The sequence below is a fragment of the Primulina huaijiensis genome, chromosome 5 (assembly GCF_012295235.1).
Source record: "Primulina huaijiensis isolate GDHJ02 chromosome 5, ASM1229523v2, whole genome shotgun sequence".
Taxonomy (NCBI): domain Eukaryota; kingdom Viridiplantae; phylum Streptophyta; class Magnoliopsida; order Lamiales; family Gesneriaceae; genus Primulina; species Primulina huaijiensis.
The window spans coordinates 17,847,936-17,864,826 of record NC_133310.1 but is presented as its reverse complement, the minus strand read 5'-3'; positions in this window follow the sequence as shown (position 1 = coordinate 17,864,826).

Here is a 16,891-nt window from a genome sequence, read left to right as displayed (position 1 = left end):
AAAAAATGAAGTATCTTATTTATTTATTTATTAAAAAAAAGGAATGGGAACAAAGAAGCCGTAGTGACATGGGACAGGGAGTGGGGAGGTGATGGTCTTCACGTGGGACTAATTATGATATTACGCACAAGCAGACAAAGCAGGGGCAGTAATCAATCACTCGCTCCCAAAAAGTTCCAGCCGCCTTCTCTATGTCGGTTAATTCTGATGATTATATTTAGATAATTTTTGCTTAAATATGATATCATATCAATCATCCACACATATTTAATATCAGTGACCTGTTGTATAATTTTTTTAATTAATTTAATTTATATTAAATAAAAATAATATTTGATTTAATTATATTTATATTAAGCTCATAAAATAATATTGAAAATTAATGAAAGGCTAAATTGTAATTTTTTGAAATTATGAATTAAAAATAATAAAACAAAAGAAAATTAAAAAACAAAAAACAAAAAACAAAAATAGACCATGAAACTGATCAATGTTTTGGTTTTATTATCGAGAAATTGGCCTTCAGTCCCCAGCCGTCGATTTTTTTTTGTGTTCAGTCCCTTGGTACTTTTTTAATACCACATTTCCACATGAAGTGTACCACATTTTGTATGACATAGTACCACAATTTTGTGGGTAGGGAGTGAACCCAAAGAAATATTTTGATTGAGGATTTTTCAACAACTTCCCTTTTATTACGTCTAAAGTTAATAAATAGTAAGGTCATGATTATTGTATTGGAATGAAATAAGAAATAGTTTGAATCAATTTTGAAATAAAATGAAAATAAAAATAGAATGATCAGTCTATTTTGTTCAAATGTTTAACGAAAAAAAAACATGAATGAAATTAAATTATTTTATTTATCGAATAATTTTCTAATTAAATTTCAGATTACTAAAAAAAATGTTTATTATTATTATTATTAAAAATAATAAAATTATAAAAATTGATATTCTATTAATTATTATAAAATTATCGTTAATATAACTGTTAAACTTGATTAAATTATTATTATCATATAGATTTATCAAAGTTAAATTATATAAGGAAAATATTTTATAAATATAAAAACTGAAGAATAAATAAAAAATGAGAATGAGAATGAGAATGATCAATTATAGGTATATGAAATGAAATGTTAAAGTTTTTATTTTTTTTAATCATGAATGTCTTAAGACTTATATATATATGATATATCTATTACTATGTGGGCATAATAAACACAAAGTTTAATTTAATAGTTTACTTTGTTTTTTTCCTTTTATTTTTTTATTGCGTTCTTTAATCCACCATTTTAAATTTGTAGATTATTTCTCATTAATTTTTACAAATATGATATAATCTCTTTTAAATATAATCAAATATTAGTTTTATACACTATTTCTATGGAATAACAAGATTGTTGAAAATCTCGTGTAATTATTAACTCCTTGTGTTTTCAAATTTTGAACATACATATCCCTGAAAGAACATGTAAGGACGAGGATATGTGCTCAAAATTTGAAATACGTGTATATGTAAGTGCTTAAGATTTGAAAACACATAAGTTAATAGATAATTTTTTGTATCATTATATTTTAAATGATATTGAGTTTAGTTAAAAAAAAATTTTAAAAACACTTTAAAAAGTACATTTGTAGAAGGTATAATTTTTTTTCTTTAGTTTCTGCTTTTATTTAAAAATAAATAAAATCATTTTTTTCATATTTATTGAAACGTCAAAACAAGTTCCGCTTCTTTTAATTAATAAAAACTCTTTAAAAAACAAAATTTATTAAGTTTTTTTTAAAACTTATTTCGAGTTATGTCCTATTGACCCGATTGAGTTTATTTTTTTCGAGTTGCATATCCTTCTATATATCGTTCCTAACAATCTAAGCATATCCTCCTAATTTATAGGAATGAAATAGTGAGATTAAACCTAATACACTTACTTACCATAGAGCGAGGCATTTAATACATGCATGGTCCGATGTCTCGTCATAGCAGACTCCTGCGTTCTCCGATCATGTCAACATTACCTACTTTCTATAAATATTCGGGTAAATCATTCATTTGATCGTTAAATTCATATTGCTTTTTTGTGCGCATTTATATTGAAAGCTTTCTTTTCGTGAATCCAATTTTGATTTGAGTGTCAGAATGACAACATAGAAAAATGTTTTTGATGTACCATTCACGAGTTTATTGTTTACGAGTGTGTAAGAAATGTTGTCGAGTATCCAATTCAAGGAGCTCGACCTCTAAAGCTCAATCGCTGTCAATCTATTTCTCGAACTCGATCATTCTATCTCGGGTTTCGTTCGAAAAGAGAATCAACCTAAAATCTCTCTCAAAGCTTGATCATTCAATTTCAAGTCCAATCCGGAAAAGACTCAGCTCAAAAAAAATCAACATCAAATCTACCCATTTTTCCCAAACATCATTGATGATGTCCAAGTCGATTGGGTGAGTTGGGTGGACAATCTATCGTACAGAGATATATACTTTCTCTGTGAAGATTTTTGACCTCATGAGATGAGTTCGGGTGGGATGACATGCACTGTGAGTACTCTGGATCAGGTAGGATGAGCTCGGGTGGTCGGACCTAGCATGTACTATGAGTACTCTTAATCAAATAGGATGAGCTCAGGTCAAATGATATGCACACACTCAACAAGAAAATGTCAGTGGACGTCAAAAGGGTTTTCGATGTGGCCACTCTGACGCTCAAGCCAGTACAAGGCACATCTGGTATAGAGGGAATTTATTGAATGCAGTAGAATACAATATCTCATGTCCTAAATGAATGAGCAAACCTGAGTTTTTACAAGGGAGAAAATGACATCGGTTGCAGCGCATGGACACTGTTCTTGATTAGACATCTACTCATGTCGTGCCTTCTGACAATAGGCATGGTGATCCATATTGTCCTTGGTCTTGTAATGAGCACTGATTTTTCATGTTAATGATTACGAAGTATGATGAGCCATACTCATGGGCCCCACTTTCATCTCCTCGTGGTCGGTTTGAGTAGGAAAAAATCGGCCTAGAGGGTTCTTGCTGTGACCGTGTAAGGTAAGCTCGAGTCGAATGACCTAGAAACATGGAGAGGAACAGACCTCTCGATTACCAGTGGACATGATCCACAATCACTTAAATTAATCATCTCGGGTACTCTGCTTTGCTTGGTCAAAGAAGACTCTAAAGTGCTACAAGTGCCCAAGATGCCAAAGGCTTCTCTACCTGGCCAGACAACTTTTCCATCCGGACAGTATCATTCAACCATATCTTACTCCAGTCAAGTATATGAGTACACTACAAGAAATTCAACATTCAACAACACTCAAAAGACAAAGATTTTATCAGAAACCGTTGTCTTTTTTCCTTTTAACAACGGTTTTAACGAAAATCATTGTCTTTGTGAATTTTTTCCTTGTCAAAGACAACAGTTTTTTTAAAACCGTTGTCTTTTATGGGTCAACGACAACGGTTTTAGCAAATGTTGTCTATGGATGTGTTTTTGGGTTGTTAAAGACAACGGTTTTTGTTACAACCGTTGTCTTATATAGGTTACGACAACGATTTTATAAACCGTTGTCTATTAGCGTGTTTTTTTGGACATTCGACAACGGTTTTATAAAACCGTTGTCGATTAACGTGTTTGTTTGACAAACAACAACAGCTCATTTAAACCGTGGCTATATTTAGCGACAGTTTTAGCAAAATCGTCGCAAATTTAAAAAAGCGACGGTTTAGCTAAAAACCGTGGCTAACTTTAGCGGTTATATAAAGTTAGCGACGGTTTTAAGTAAGATTGTAAGTTTTTTTTTAGATTTATTAAATGATTAGAAGTAAATTTTTTTTTTATTTTACTGAAAATTATAGCGACGGAAGTTGTGAAAAAACCGTCGCTAAAAGTAACGACGGACTTTATGGCAAACCGTCCCTAAAATTAGCGACAGTTAAATAAACTGTCGTTAATTAGCGATGATTTTGCGTAAATCCATTGCTAATTTTATTTGTGACGGTTTTGCAAATTGCAGCTACGACGACGGTGAAAAACCGTCACCGTTGTCTTTGAGTGACCCCTTTAACCACATGAGCTTTAACAACGGTTTTTCAGGACATACGACAACGATGTTTCACTGTTGTCGTAGACTTTTTTTTGTAGTGGTATTAGCTTGTATGATTTTATAGTAGTCTGATATGTTTTCCGAATTGCTGCATGCCCAAAATTGTTTAAATATATTACTTTTTCTTTTATCAGATTAACTTCAACTCAATATCTTCTTGACTTCTCGAGACCAACTTTAGATTAATCCTGCTTTGATCTTCCCGATCTCATCCAAATTGCTTTGATATTCACTTCTCATATCCCAATTTAAGGATCAATCTTGCTTTGGCCTTTGGTCCTCCTTTCCGGAACGTTTCCAAAGCATCAATCAACCATAATAACTTCTTTTTTTTAGTCGGAAAAGGATTTACATTTTAAGAGTCTCATAATATTTTGAGAATCCATAATTTTTCCTCCCGTATGTATCGATTGCGATTATCTGGTAGTTGAATTTACAGTCCCGAAACGAATTAATTAAAGCGAATTAATTTATCGTCCGTGGATGCATAAAAAAGAAAACGTAACAATTAAAAGAAAACACGGATCATTTTCACACAGACGTATATTTCATTTTCTTCAACCAGTACACTTTTACAATATTTGATTGGGACTTGAGTCCCTCAACTTTCAAGTAGATAGATATTCCGATTTCAAACCCCATCATTCAACCCACGGGAAGAGTCAACTCAGTTGTCCACCGACGGAAGCCGCTTCTCCACCGTCCTAGCTAAGTTACGATTGCACCCTTGGGGGTGATTTTCAAGATCGATCAAAGCTCAGCTCTGGCCCCAGCAGTTCAAGTACATTACTTGGCGGAGCGACTCTTCGGACTGCTTCCGACTCTTGTCCTCGCCACTAAATGCTCCTGATTCGCTGTTGAGGATTCCGGCCAACGGTCTGAGATCCAAATGCTTCTTTCCATGGTTGAGGGACTGGAGACTCGATTTCAACTTCTGACCCTGATCGGGGTGAGTGTTCACAATAGCCACGCTAGCTGCCATCCACACTCTGTTCATGCAAGTCATTTTTAACCCTTCTTCCTCCTTAGATATATATCTTCCTCTTAATCTGTCTGCTGCAAGACGTGGAGTGCTACTTATTTTCTCGCAAAATGTTTCTACAGCGTTCGTAGGATATCTCACGGGAGAGGAGTGTAGGTATTTATAAGGGTTTTTGTGCTTCGGTTGGAAGAAGCAGCAGCGTTGTTCTTAGAAGTGGCGACAAATTGACATGCAGAATGAGTCATCTGCATGCAACCAATCTGTTCGAGCCAACACAAATTTCCCGTATAAAACATAAATAGAAAAACTTATGCTTGATTTTAGGGTTAATATCATATATACTACACAAATATTAAAATTAAAAATTAAAAAATATATGAGAAATAATGTTTTTTAAAATCTCTGTCAATTTGGTCAATCCATTTTAAAAAAGCAAAAATTTGTGTCGTATTTTGTGAGATAGATCTCTTATTTAGGTCATCCATGAAAAAATATTACTTTTTATGTTAAGAGTATTATTTTTTATTGTGAATATCGGTAGAGTTGACCCGTCTCACAGATAAATATTTTTGAGACCATCTCATAAAAAACATACTCTTTTAAAAAAATAAAGCAAAACCGAATCCGAAATCGATTTTTTTCAAAATAAACAAACCGAATTTCTAAATTGTTTCGATTCCATCTATTAGTATGGTTAAAATTGGAATTTTGCACATCTTTACATATTACAGAGAATTCAGAAAAGCATCGCTTTTTTAAAAAAAGAAAAGAATTCAGAAAGGCACGTGGGGCAGGTCAATGTGTTCACGTGATACGCACGTTGGAAGCCTCCACGTGAGCCGTTTTGTCGGTTACCATACACACAGATTCTATTGATCTGATCCTCGGTTTTCAGGTGGGCCTGAATATTTTCAATGTTAAATTATTTTATAAAATAATTTAAATATGATCAATATATTCATTAAATTAAATATGAGACCTTTTATATTTATAAAAAGAAATAAATTATGAATAATATATTGATTAAGATGACAAATATTATGAGATTTGATTTACCATATCGTAGATATATATCATCAAAATTTGTCAAATCTTGAGTCTTTTTATGATGGTTAGAAAACATTTACCGTAACTAAAAAGGTCTCTAAATCAATGCAATTATTCGGTTCTCATAAATTGCATAAATGTTTAGAAGATTACCTGTTTTTAGTGTTCGTGAGATCCCGTCAGTTTCTGTCTCAAATTCAATAACAAAAGCTAGATGTTGGGATTTTATATATCTGCGTATTGATATTTTATATGTTATGTGTATGCATAATAGATCGAAATTAGTTCAGTATTATGTTATATTTCTAATAGTTAATATCATAGCGATTTTTGTCTCCGCCTCGATACGATTGAGATTTTTTAATAGGACAAAAAATGTGAAAAAATATATTGATGCAATTTATATTTATATAGTGAATTTTCACAAAATTTACGAAATTAAAAATAAGCGCTAAATCAATATCTGAAATTTAATTTCAAAATTGCACGGAAACCCAACATTAAAATTGACTAAATTGACCGCCTTATGGAACCCAAATTTGGTAATTGAAGTTATTGACTGGAATCCTGGTCGGGTCGACCACTGTACGTTGTCAGCTAGAATATGAAGTCGGCGATTGGCGGGAAAATTCTGCCTTAAATCTTGCGCGCTTCTGATTCAGTTTCGGCCAAAATGTGGCTCGATTCAGTCTATTAAGATAGCAGATCCTTGCAACAAAGGTCACTTAGTTGATGTCATGTTGTTGTGGCATTCATATACGACCATCCAAAGCCGCCAGTTTGGCCGGAAGTTCGTCGAAATCACACAATAGGGCCGGAGTAGCCGATTAGTGATCGACGAAAGCATGAAAGTGGTCGGCCGTGAACTGACATGATGGGTCAATTTTGGTCGGCCGTGGGATGACTGGAGACAATGACAGGTTGACCAATTAGAGTCTTGATTTTTCAATTTGGGGGTTTTCTGAAGTTTAGGATTTTTTGTTTAAGACTTGTTTGGCTTCCAAGATTTGACTGAAAAATTTAAAATGTCGAAACATTGACTTCAATTTGGAGATATTTATTTCTTGGAAATTTTGATTCTCAATTTTGAGGATAGGTTATTTCCAACTTAAGAATTTTCAAATTTGGAAATTTTGATTTAATGAGATCTTTGGATGGTATTAATTATGTAAATTATAAAATTCTAAAAATTTATTTTAGAAGTACTATAGTTCCAAATTATGAAATTGACATGTTTAGAAATTATTTTCATGAGATATTTTATGCCAAAATAATTTTTGATTATTGTTTGGAATTATGAAATTTTCAATATGATGATTATATTTATTGTTTTAATCATATGTGCAAATAAAATTTAAGAATTTTCATACTAAGATTCACATATTGTTCATATTTAATCATTTATTTTGTTTACTATTGGTTTATACGAACAAATCAAGTTAAAATGTGTATGATAAAGTTAACAAATAAATAAAAATTGAGATTATAAAGATCTATAATATGGATAATTATGTTGAATAATAATTATGAGGTGAAATATGAAAGCATGTTATGAGGGAATTGTTGGGTTGCAGAAACACTATCAATTTTGATTTTGAAGATAACAAAACTTGTTATTGTGTTTATAACATATTTACTAAAGTATGTAGTTGCTAGATGTTAATTTGCAAGATTTGATAAGCACGCACTCTAATGAAGTCAAGTTGGACATCTGGTGAGCTTCAGTTTATTTATCACATCTCACAAACCAGTAATCCAAATGACTATCCGCCAAAACGGTTGGAAAGCCAACTCAATTCTATAAAAGTCATATTTTGGGTCAATCAGGTTAGTTCGGTTGGTATCCATGCTAACCAGATTCTGCAAGATTGGATTGGAGGTCATAGATACTTCGAACGACTATATTTGAGTAGTTATGTTATTTTGTTCATATCTCTCAGCTCCATTATTGTATTGGAACGATTAAGCATGCATGCGTTAGAAATCTAAGAAAATTATCTACAAATCATGTTCCAAAGTCGAAGTTTGAATCAGAACTTAAGTAGCTGATAAACCAATATGAAATTGTTAGTTATGAACTGGTTCTACACTGAATGAAGAACAAGTTCTAGATTGTGTATGGTATGATATTTCAATTATATCTCCCTCATATGAACTTGGAATTGATCGATTCTTGATTCTATGGAACGTCAAAAGAGAGGGCTACAAGTTTCATGTACATCAACTTGCCCAGAAATCGACTATGCCAGAGTTATAGCCACAACATCTTTAATTGAATTAAAATTTTACATTAATTTTTTAGTAACATTTGTCAATACATACATAAATTACACAAAATTAATTGTTAGAAATATTCATCATTTTATCATTTTGGTAATATTTTGTGGTGAATAATTATGAAGAATAAATATTTTATGCACAAAGAAACTAATACCCTAATGATTCATATAGTTTAAACATATTGAAGAGTAACTACAATATCTTCGATTTAATTAAAAATATACATAAATTATGAGTATCACATTTGATCATAAATGATATGAATTGTGATTAATTATATTTGAATAGTGAAATTTATATCACATGAAATTTCATTATGTTAAATATAATTAATCAGGATATGATATTGAGGAGCACAGACAGCATCTGGGCGAGGGCTTGGGCGCGACGAGGCTGGAGTGTAGGGCGAAGCAAGGGCGAGGCGCTCGGGCGCTGGGCAAGGGCGCGCAAGGCAAGGGGCTTGCAGGTTGCTTGGGCGAGGCGAGCGTGCAGGGCGCTGGGCGAGGGCAGGAGTGTAGGGCGAGGCAGGGACGGGGCGCTCGGGCGCTGGGCGAGGGCGCGCAAGGCGAGGGGCGAGCGTGCAGGTGGCTTGGGCGAGGGCTTGGGCGCGGCGATGGCGGGCGAGGGCGAGCGGGCGGGTAAGGGCGAGCAGATGCGGGCGGTGTTTGGGTGACAGGGCGGGGGTGTGTTCGTGCGAGCAGGTGAGGGCTCATGTGGGCCGAGGCGGGCGCAAGGGTGTATTCAAGCGAGTGGGCAAGGGCTTGCGCAGGGCGGTGGCTCGGGTGAGGCTAGGGCAGCGGCTTGCGGCGAGAGGGCGAGACAGGGAAGGGCGAAGGGCTGCGGTGGCCGACGAGAGTGAAGCACTGACGACGTTGCGAGAGGCGAGAGGAAGGATGGCGAGGCGAGGGTGCGAGTAGGGATGTGTGAGCGTGGTGGTGTGCGAGCGAGGGGCGAGATGTGCTGGCGAGTGTGCGAAGGGGCGAAGGGCGGCGCTGCGAGGGGATGTGGCGTGGTGGCGCGTGGACAGGCAGGAGAAGATGAGGATGAGGCGTAGACAGGGGAGAGCTGGTGAATGAGGTGAGAGGTAAATTGGGGACCTCTATTTATAGAGTGAGCCCAGACCAAATCTTTCCCTTCATAACAGGAATGCGATTTGATATGTTTTCAAATTTATGGAGACTAGTGAGCAGCAGAGGAAAAATGTACAACTCACGCCTTGTAAACCGATGACAACACAATTAATCAAACTTCGAACCTACGATTCAGTTCGACTTGGGAGGGGGAGATTGGTGATACCCCATGGATGAACTCATTAAGATCAGGCCCAAACCAGAATGCCCATCACAGGCCCATGTACTCCCTTATAAATACGAGGTTTGGGTGTCTAATTATTCATTCACTATATTATTTTTCAGCAGCACCCTTAGCTGCTCTCCCTTATATCCTCAGTCTCTGACTTGAGCGTCGGAGAGGCTACGCCGTGACACCCTCCCGACCCCCTTCTAACGATCTTCTTCGTGATTTCAGGCTCAAGGAAAATTAAAAACATGCGTCTGAACTAGTGTCACTTGCTGGAACCAGACCCTAAATTTTCAGTGAGTATCATGAGGGAATGTTAGATGATAAGTTGATCTTCAATTTCACTTGGGAAGTGCACAACTGAGGCATATTAAAACGAGGAGATCACAGCTTCCCATGTATGTTCCTCCGAATCTGGATTCGGCCGATTTGGATTCGTATAGATATCCACCCACGTGGTACTTCATTGTACCATATAATTCCTCGATAAATAAAAAATAAGATGGTAGATCTAAAAATCCATAACAGATCGTGTCATTTTCACAGTCAAATTTTTGTTAAAGCGAGAAATAGATTACCAGTCTTAACTTGTACTACACACACTCATCCTCATGTCCCTAATACTTTCTTACATATTAACTATACTATACGTAATATCATAATTAAAAATAGAGTTTGAGGGACTATTAGACATATATCATATGGAACAATCCAATATAGGGGAATGTCATTAATAGAAAATGTTCCTTTCGCTTACATAAAAATTTCAACATAGTTTTCCCGTATTTTGGACTATCCAATAACTAAAACAAAAATTTCAATAATAAAGTATAATCGATCCCTACTCTTCTATGACCATATATGTATAACAACATCTATTTAAAATCATGGACCATCAACTAAAATAATATTTCTTTCTTAACATATATTCACAATCAACATACATGTATAGATCACCTATACGTATATCAACATAATAGTGGAAGCGATGACGATCTCATGACTAGGTCCTCGTCGAGGTAAGACATGTGGCCAGCATTCATTGGTGAACTGACATCCTAATATCCTCATTACCTGGTCTTGCAATGCATGAGCTACGTGAGTTTATAAACTCAGCAAGTTGGCATTTGTAGATATCAATATGCATAGAAGAACATAAGTATTGAATCGTGAACAACAATGGAATCTTTAAACATATAATGAAAATTGTGTACATGTTATAGGATATTCATATATACTGTGGAACTACTGTGGTTGACCATGTATCATGTCCTACGGGTGACTATACGATCCAAGGCGCTAATAAGCTACCGTGAAGATCGCACGAACTATGTCCTTATTGACCAATAGATTTGGTGGATTTATAACCACCCTTGTTGTCAACATACTCATATACCATATAACCTGTTTTCATATAGCATTTTTCATATTCATGTCATAGCACTTGACTTGTAAAAATTCATGTTCTTTTATATGCAATACATATCGATAAAAAAAGTGTGGTATGCTTCAAGAAATAAAAGCATACTACAAATACATATATCAATAATAATTGAAAAACAATTGAAACTTATAATATGCTCATGTATTACATCAAGAAATATTGCCAACTTACTGTTTCAGCTTAAGAACACTTGTAGGAACAGATTTCAGTATGTCAAATACATCAATAATTTGTTCATTGATTCTAGTATGTCAAATACATCAATAATTCAATCAATAACTTTATTCTTAAGCATATGTTCAGAATTCACCCTAGGTGGTCATCTACACACATAAAATAGTTAATAGGTGAATACCTACAACCCTAGAGAAGGATTCTTGGCTTAGAACTTGATTCTAACTCCAATTCAAGGTGGAGATGGATGGATTGATGACAATTTGAGGAACAAATCTTGAACCCTTAGCTTTCCCTTTGAATTTTTTGCGTTTCATGATTGGAAAATGGGGAAATGATGCTACCAAGTGGAGTCCTAATGATTCAAATCACCAAAATCGTGTTTGGAAGTCACACTTTTGCGTATGGGTCGGGTGCTAGGACGGGAAAAAAAGGCCGCTGGGGCGCGCCCTGCTCGAATTGCTGCTCATTTTCCTTGCATCAGGGCGTTGGGGTAGACCAACATGGCCGCTAGGGTTCATTTTCTTGACTTTGCATTCCGAATTTGTAAAAATGGTCAACAAAAATTTTTTTTAGCTCTATGACCTGTCTTTTATTTGCAATTAAAATTTGAAGGTAAATACCACAAAGCCATACTCAATTTACTAAAATATGTCAGTAAAGGAATGACGATATGCATGACACATTTTGGGGCGATGTTGACTTTTTTCTCAATGGATTTGAACCAAACACGAACTATAAAAGTTGTAATCCTACTCCTTGGATTTTCAATATAAGTGGTATCATATCAACATGATTAATATCCAGATAGTTACGTTGAGACAGTCTCACGGATCTTAATCTGTGAGACGGGTCAACCCTACCCATATTCACAATAAAAAGTAATACTTTTAGCATAAAAAGTGATATTTTTTTTATGGATAACCCAAATAAAAGATCCGTCTCACAAATACAACCCGTGAAACCGTCTCACACAAGGTTTTGCCGTTATATTAACGACCTTATCCATTCCCCACTTTTCTTCTGATTTCTTGCACATTAATATATCTCGTTCAACTTTTCGTTACACCTCTTCATTTTCAATTGCCAATATCTTCATATTCACATCAACATGTCAATTTTCAACATGCCTATTCTATTGTCATATTGGTCCTAGCTCATTAATATCATATGATATTCACATATGTCAATTTTCATACTCTTTCATATCTCAATACACGAAATGAACATTTTAAACTTGACATGATAGATATTACAATGTTATTAACATTTAAATCATTTGTAATACCATGCCAGAACTGATTGAGATTATTTAAATTTTATTAGTAGCCACGATTATTTGATTTAAAGTATGATATGTTGTTACAAAATATAATTTAATAATAAAATTTATAAATTATGAAAAAAATGAAATAGAAGAGATAATTATATTGATATGACAGTTGTTGAAAATAGAATAGTTTAATCCTAAAATATTACTGAAAATGCAACGAAATAAAATAGAAATATTACTATATATGAACTAAGCAATCTGCATAATCGCATAGAGCATTTTGGAGTTGTCGTGAAGTTGATTCTAGGGATCATGTTGTTCCTTAAATGCCGGTCTCCGCTACTCCACCACCTTGGAACGTGAATATTCGGGAGCTAAGACCATTCCAATGTCTCATTTCGCCGTGCATAAACTAAACTAAAGATTAATAAGATAAGCACGAAAATTAAAACTTCTATAAATATAAATATACCCAATATATCGAAACTCATTGTGTAACGTACCGTACTTTTAAACTATTTAAAATTTGCAGAAAAATAAAAATTTTCTTCAATAAGAAGTAAACCTTCAATCAAAAGCTATTCATCCAAAATATTTGTAATACAAAGATCACAAATAAAGTTTGCTAAAAGTGTTAGTTTAAAATCTCATAACCAAAACATAAATCAGAGTATTTTGATCATTGCATAAATCTTCAAAACATGGCGGTCCTCGGGTTTAGCCTCCCGCTCAGTCCAAGCCAGCTCCTTGGTCTCCACCCCTAGCCTCCTCAACATACTCATCACCTGCATCGATCAAGTCTAGTGAGTCTAAAGACTCAACACGTATAAACTGGAAGTAATGAGTAATACGTAGTAAAACCACACACAACTTCAAAATAGAGCGTACATATTGGAAATATAAATCTGAACTTGATAACATAAACGTACTTGAGCGTGATCATAATAGCATAATATAGACGTGCCATAATCATAAAAACTTTTCTTAAACATGCTTGCATACTTGAACATATTTGAACATACATACTTCATCATTTTGCGTAGAGGCATGTTTCAAAGCAAGTGACCCATACATAATAAATGCCTGATCAGACAAACCACAGTACTGGGCTGACAGGGACGTATCCACTGTCACATACACGAGATTCTCGTTCATGCTTTAACGGGTGGATTGGTCCCCGTTCATGCTTTAACGCTTTCCAATCCTGATCTAAACCCGTTCATGCTTTAACGGGGTGGAGAGGTCCTCGGCCACGTTCACCGACTTCCAAACCCATTCATAATTTGGTCACAAGACATTTAGCATACCTCAAAAACTTAAAATATTTTCTTTTGCACGTCAATATACTTACTTTGGCATTGAATGATTCGTTGGATCTCGCTTGGGGCTACTGCTGCAACATACTAACGTGAATTTCAACACTTAACTTGCATAACTTAGGCGTAGGTACTCGAGCTCACCACCGAAGCGCATAAATAGCTTATGACATTCTAGATCACTCGGGACTTGACCTTGTTTAATCGTACTAACCATGACATCAAACCCCGAAACAAGCTCTAAGACGACGTGTGAACATTTCTCAACCATAAAAGACATGAACTCATTATTTGAACTTGAAAAGAAGGGGAAACCAAATATTCGGACAGAAGGAGTGGCGCTCGGGCGGTAAGAAATTACCGCTCGGGCGTCGAGATTTCTGAAGCTCTACTCTTAGACAGAATGAGTGGCGCTCGGGCGGTAAGAAATTACCGCTCAGGCGCCGAGTGTACTGAAATTAGACTTGTCAAATTGGGCCAGGCCCGTCGGTCTAGCCCGCCCTGCCATAAAATTTGAGCGGGTTGGGTTGATAAAATAGCAGCCCATTTGAAGGCGGGCCAAATGGGCTGAGCCCGTTTGGGTTGCGGGACAAGGGCGGGCCTAAACGGGGCGGGCTGGCCCAACAAATTAGGGTAGGGTTTTATTTTTTTAAATGAGTAAATCTGCCCACTACGTGCAGTAAATCTGCTCCTTCTCTCAAGTGAGTAAATCTGCCGATTGCCTGGCTCCTTCTATCAGCAACTGTGAGTGTAAGTTTCATCATCGATTTTGACTGAATTTGGGGGCTTGATTTTGTTATCATTTCTCGTCTCTCTCTCATTTCTCATTTCTCGTTTCTCTCTCTCTCTCTCTATTTAGTGGACATGGCATTTGTCATAGTTAGTGTATGACTCTGGACTCCGTGTCTTTCAATTAGCCGATTCTTGGATGGCCATTTGTGGTCCTTAATAATCTGAATATTTAAGATAGCCTGTAACACAAAGATGTAATTTTTTTGAGCAATGATGAGTATATTTTTTTGAGCTTTTTCTATAGAGGTAGCAGAAATAAATTTGAAGTGAATTAGGGGTTATGGAAGTGCAAAGCTAGTAGATTTGTGGAAACACTTGATATGAAAGATCAGTCTCTGAAATTGTAAATATTAAGTTTGTGAAGTTGTTAGATAATTTTTTGGGATTGGGAGTGAATTGAGAATATGAAAATGGCTAAATCTCAGTAGCCTACTAAAGTCTTCGGATTGTTGGGGTTTTAACAGATTTTGAGGAAATATAAAGGAAAGAGAGTTTTTCGGTGGCTACAGGCCATAGTTTTGAATTTTCCTTTTTCTCGTTCCTTACCAAGATGGATTAGGACTGAGTTGTTGTAAATGACCCCTTTTCTATACACAGAATCTTCATCTTTTCAGATAATTGTAGGCTCGATTGACATAATTCTTTCATAATAATGGGTCTTATTTCGAATTAGTCGGTGTAAAGAATCTGTTCCGGTATGTTTCGAGGATAATGATAACTGGATCTGGATTAAAAATCAACCTTTCCTACATGTCTTATTTTGTGATATGACAATGACAAAAATTTTTTGTCTCAGTTTTTTGATGGTAATAAATCACTAGGTTTTTTGATGATAATTAAAATCAACCTTCCCTACATGTCTTTATTACTCTTCCCTTTGTGATTTTATTTTTCTCTCCTTTAATTTGAAATGAATCACTGGTATATTTGATTTCAGATTCAGGAATATTAGAAAGCTGGTATAATTTATTCCAATAATTTGAAATTTAATACTTTCTGGAAAGCATTTTATTTTTAATCAAAATCAGAATTAGTAATAATGAGTAATATTTTTCACTACTTTCTGGAAATTTTTTTGAGCAATGATGAGTAATATTTTTCATTATTGTATTTGCATATTATGGATTCTAATATAAACAAAAGTATTAACATAGATGATTATGAGGAAATCAGAAACAACAAGCATGGTCAGGAGGAAGCTACATCAAAAAAGCCTAAAGAATATTCTGATGTCTGGAATTATTTTACGAAAAAAGAGATTGGTCAAGATGGTATACAAAGAGCCAAATGTAAGGCATGCAAGAAAGAGTATAAATGTGGGGGAAAATAATACGGGACTTCTACATTAAGGCGTCATCTTCAAAATTGAAAAATTTTAAAATTTCATGATGTTAGACAAATGATTATTGATCATGATGGGAACATGAGGTCCAAAAAAATAGATCAAAAAATTTCACGTGAGTTATTAGCTGCTGCTGTTATTAAGCATGATTTGCCATTTTCTTTTATCGAGTATGATGATATTAGAGCTTGGGTTAAATATATAAATCCTGATGTGCTTTGTATTTCCAGAAATACACTTGTTTCTGACATTTCAAGAATCTACATGAGAGAGAAAGAGAAACTTAGGCAAACTTTGGCTAACATAAAAAATAGAATTTGTTTAACTTCAGATGTATGGACTGCATGCACTAGTGAGGGATACATTTGCTTGAGTGCCCACTTTGTTGATGATGATTGGAAATTGAATAGTAAAATACTTAGCTTTGCTCATATGCCTCCTCCACACTCAGGAGTCGAATTGACATCAAAATTGTTTGGATTTTTGAAGGAATGGCAGATTGAGAAAAAAGTTTTCTCTTTGACATTGGATAATGCATCAAGTAATGATAATATGCAAGGCATTTTGAAAGAACGACTCTCGTTGCATGATAGCTTGTTGTGTGATGGTGAATTTTTTCATGTTCGTTGTTCTGCTCATATATTGAATCTCATTGTCCAAGAAGGTCTCAAAATAGCTAGTGTAGCTTTGAATAAAATTAGAGAATCTGTCAAGTATGTGAAAGGCTCAGAGGGTAGGATGAGAAAATTTGAAGATTGTGTGAGAGCAGTTGGTAACATTGAAAGTAGTATTGGTTTGAGATTGGATGTGCCTACTCGTTGGAA